Raw genomic sequence first — 4,539 nt, forward strand, 5'->3', positions numbered from 1 at the left:
TGGCTTCATAGGTGAATTCTACCAAACATTCAAAGAAGATTTAATACCTATTTTTCTCAAACTCTTCTCAAAAAATTGAAGGAAGGAAACACATCCTAACTCATTTAACAAGCCCCAAATCACTCTCATACTAAAACCAGACAGGGACAACACAGAAAAGAAAATTGCAGGCCAATATTTTTGATAAACATAGATAAAAAAAATCCTCAATACAATATTAGCAAACCAAATTTAACAATACATCAAATGGATCATAAACCATGATCAAGTGAGATTTATTCCAGGGATGTAATGATTCAACATCTTCAAAACAATCAACATGGTACACTGCGGTATTAAAGGTAAAAATCATGATAATTTCAATAGATCTAGAAAAAGCATTTGACAGGACTCAACACCCATTTATAAATAAAATGGGTATAGAAAGAACAATACCTCAACATAATAAAGGCCATATATGTCAAACCCACAGCTAACATCACACTCAACAGTGAAAAGCTGAAAGCTATCCCCCTAAGATCAACAACAAGACAAAGATGTCCACTCTTGCCACTGTTATTCAACATAGTATTGGAATTCCTAGATGGAGCAATTAGGCAAGAAAAAGAAATAAAGGGCATCCAAATTAGAAAGAAAAAAGTAAAACTGTCACTATTTAGTTTCTCTTTTGATTTCTTCTTTGACCAATTGGTTGTTCAGTAACATGTTATTTAATCTCCACATATTTTGGAATTTTTCAGTTTTCTTCTTGTAATTCATTTCCAGCTTCTAAAATTGTGATTTAATTCAGAGTTTGAAACTTATAATAGGCCATGTGTAAAAATATTAAGAAATTTGTAAAATTACCAAACCTTCAAAATACTATCTTCTGTTATAAAAGTATCTCAATAAAACAAAATAAAAACAATGGAAAAAAAAAAACAATGGAAAACAAAAGCATCAAATTAGAGATTTTGGTTTAGTACTTTCCCTAAGTCTCTTATTATTAAAATCAAACGTACTTCCCCAAATATGGAGTAATTGTGCTTTTTCTATTCCTCCTGTAACTAAAAGTCTTGGACATAATATATAAAATAAACATAAGGAGACTCTGAAAAGTGGAGGGAGATGTCTGACCAGTGTGAGACTTCAGGACTTGAGGAACAACACGGTGGTGAGTTCCCATGTTTTCATTTGGCCTCTTATATCCCAGACTTGGAGAAACATGTGCAACTGGAATGCCAATAAGTACAGACAAAAAATGCCCCAACAAATCTTTATCTCTCTAGTCAAAAGACCAGTGAAGGGGCAGCTTAATAAGAGGAAAACTTTTAGACAATAATCTCTCTACTCCAGTCAAACACTACAGAGTAACTATTGTTCCACCCACACCATGCAAGGCTAAGTGGAGATCCTAAATTTACACTGTTGTGAGCCTGTAATGAGGTGCTCCAACATGTCCATGAGGATGATGTCAGAGAAAGCCAAGGTGCTAGATGTAGGGAGCCAAGTCTTTTATCTCCACTGGCCAGTAAATCCCACTACAATATAAGTGGAGACTACTTGAGGAGTCTGGATTTCCACCCTTACCTGACAGCACAAGATCTTCCTCTACCTCCTTGCTGAGATGATGTCAGCTGAGGCCTAGTGGATGGTCAGGACTTTCAACATTGCCACAGTAATAATGCCGTCTCCACTTGGTGTCAGTGGAGACTACATGCAGAACCAGAACTCCCACCCTCACTTAACAGTAGAGAGGATCCCTCCCTCCCCACACACATCAGTTGCCAAAGGAGACCAAGTGGGAAACCTAGGCTTTTACTTCCACCTGGCAGTAATGAAGTATTCCCCTTCCCCTGCCAGGTGGAGGCAGAGAAAGCCAGCTAAAACAGAAGATTTTATTAAAAATCCAAAAACTCATAATGAAATTAGAAAATATCCAGTTCTCAATAGAAAATCACTCATTGTACCAAAGGCCAGATGGTTTCAAACTGAATGAAAAAGTAGAATCAATAGATGTCAATGTTGAGATAACAGAGTTGCTAAAAATGATCTGATAAAGATTTTAAAGTAGCTATGATAAAAATATTTCAATGAGCAAGTACAAACACTTGAAGCAAATAAAAATGATCAAATTTCAGTAAAGGAAAGAGGATATAAAGGAGAGCCGAATGGAAGTTTTAAAATTGAAAAATATAGTAACTGAAAAAAAAAAAAAAAAGACCTCAGTGAATGAGCTTGAGAGGAGGATGGAGAGAACAGAGGAAAGAATCAGTAAACTAGGAGACAGAACATAGGAATTACCCAACCTGAAAATTAAAGAGAAAATACACTGAAAAAAAGGTAACAGCTCACAGGGGACTGTGGAATAATAACAATATCCCACATTGCTATCATTGGAGTAACAGAGGTAGGAGAGGGAGGGGGTGGAGAGAGAGAGGCTGAAAAAGGGAGAAAGACATAAATTCTTCCTGACTATGTACTCAGGAAGTTGAGTGAATCTCAAAATAAGATAAACACAAAGAAATCTATTCCAAGATGCATCATAATTAAGTTTCTTCCTTTAATTAGTTTGCAAGAAGTTAGGTCAAGTTAGGAGATGTGTAGCAAGCAAGAGAGGGGAGTTAAATGTAACATTTCCTGCATATTGGTTGCATGAAAGTTCTTCCTATCTACCAGTTTTTATACAACACTTTCACGTATGAAAGTACACACTTTCCTAAGTAACCAAGGACCTCAGGCATAGTAAATTCAGGAAGAGTGTTTATCAAATTCTGTTTACAGGTGTTTAAATTGCCAGCTGCTGACCACGATATCTTACTGTATGGTCTTCAAATATGCCATCTTGTTTTTCAAAATAAACAATTCAAAGATACAAAGAACGATTTTATTTCCTCAGACCTTAATATAATATCAAGAGTTTGGGCATAATATCTGGATACTTTCTCAATTTCTCTAGGCAAGACTTCATGGCAACACACTGTAAGAAGCTACACATATAGGTAAGAAGCTACACATATAGGTAAGAAGCTACACACATAGATAAGAAACTACAAGATTCTGAAATCACCACCCACCTTTCTGTTTCTGTAGGCTTTTAATTTCCCTTTTGCATTTATGTCAGTCACAGTAATAAGATGACTAATGCATAGTTAGGATCTTTGTGAATGATAAGCAGGGACTATGCCATAGATGCCTTCTTCATCAAGTTTTTAGTCCTTGATACTCACTCTGGAATTTTATCTCATTCTTGAAGAAGTTTATACACTAGTAACTGGGTACTTAGGATCAATACCATGACACAAAACTTTTTCCTTAATGGGACAACATTTATCAATTCACAAGTATATGCCACAAATATTTTCCCATGAAGTGTTTGATTAATTCTCCAATTCAGATTCCTGCAGTAGTGTACTTTATGTGTCCAATTTCAAAATTTGAAATATTTACTTTTTTAAAAAATTGCCTTCAGTAAAGATGTGATTTACAAGACCTATTACCTTGTATGTTTTGAATGTTGGCACCGAAATCCCATTACTGTTCATAATGTCTGCACTCTCCTGTTCCTGGTGCTGGAGAGTGCTGTGCATTAGCAAATACCTCCTGCTGTACATGGATCAACACTTCTGGTATTGTAGAAACTCAAACATAAGCCACTGAGTACATCTTTAGTAAATAAGAGCTAGTTTCATTAAACTTGGCCTGATTACTTATATAAGTGGATCAAGAATAGTGATTTTATGTACATTCTTAAATATATGATATTCCAGTTAAAGCTTTGGTGATATTTATGGGGCTTTGTTAACCTTAGTTTCTTAAAAATATTTGATAATAAGAAATCTTAGATTAGATTTTTAAAAACCTCGTTAGGCTGAGAAACCAAACCAAAGACTTGCCCAATTGTGTCCTGTTACAAGGAGAACAATTTCTTATTGAACTTATGCAAACACCTACAATGTCATGAAAAATAAGAATGCTTTGAATTTCCAAATGCTGGAGGGATTAAGTAGACAGGAAAAGATACATATTCTATTTTTTGTTCACAAAAGTATACTTTACCAAATTGCTGTAAGTTATAGATAGCTTAAAAGTAAGGAAAAAATGGGTTCTTTAAATCTGGAAAACAAAACATTAAAGGACTAGCAATATTTCAGACAAAGTCATATAAATTATAGTCGTCCTCATAAATTTATTTAGTCTCATGTAATTAATCCTTTTCTTTTTAAAAATTAATTATCAATTAATGCTTGATCTTGGGTTGGCAGTTTTATGAAACAATCAGTTTTTCCGTTAGAGTTCTAAACATTTTTTTTACCTAGTTCAGTGCTATAATCGTAAAATTATCAGAAACGTGTACTTGTCAAGAGTCCTTTCCATGAGTTGCTTTGAAGAGGAAGCACTTTTGTAAAAGTATCAGAGTAATACAATAACTGTCAGTAAATGTCAAAAGACTTGAAAGTGGCCATGATTAAAGATCTGACAGTTCATTATAATGCAATTGAAAAGATAATCTCATTATTTCTATGACAAACATTTTGAAATAATAACTAGAATAATAAC

The 4,539-nt window shown here is 34.3% G+C and overlaps 1 pseudogene; it reads right to left on the minus strand.

Moving 5' to 3' along the window:
• Positions 1-2,603: 2,603 nt before the first annotated feature.
• Positions 2,604-3,593, minus strand: LOC133081817 (amidophosphoribosyltransferase-like; annotated as a pseudogene).
• Between the last annotated feature and the right edge of the window lie 946 nt (positions 3,594-4,539).

This window comes from Eubalaena glacialis, chromosome X (genome assembly GCF_028564815.1).
Source record: "Eubalaena glacialis isolate mEubGla1 chromosome X, mEubGla1.1.hap2.+ XY, whole genome shotgun sequence".
In the NCBI taxonomy this organism is placed as follows: Eukaryota; Metazoa; Chordata; class Mammalia; order Artiodactyla; family Balaenidae; genus Eubalaena; species Eubalaena glacialis.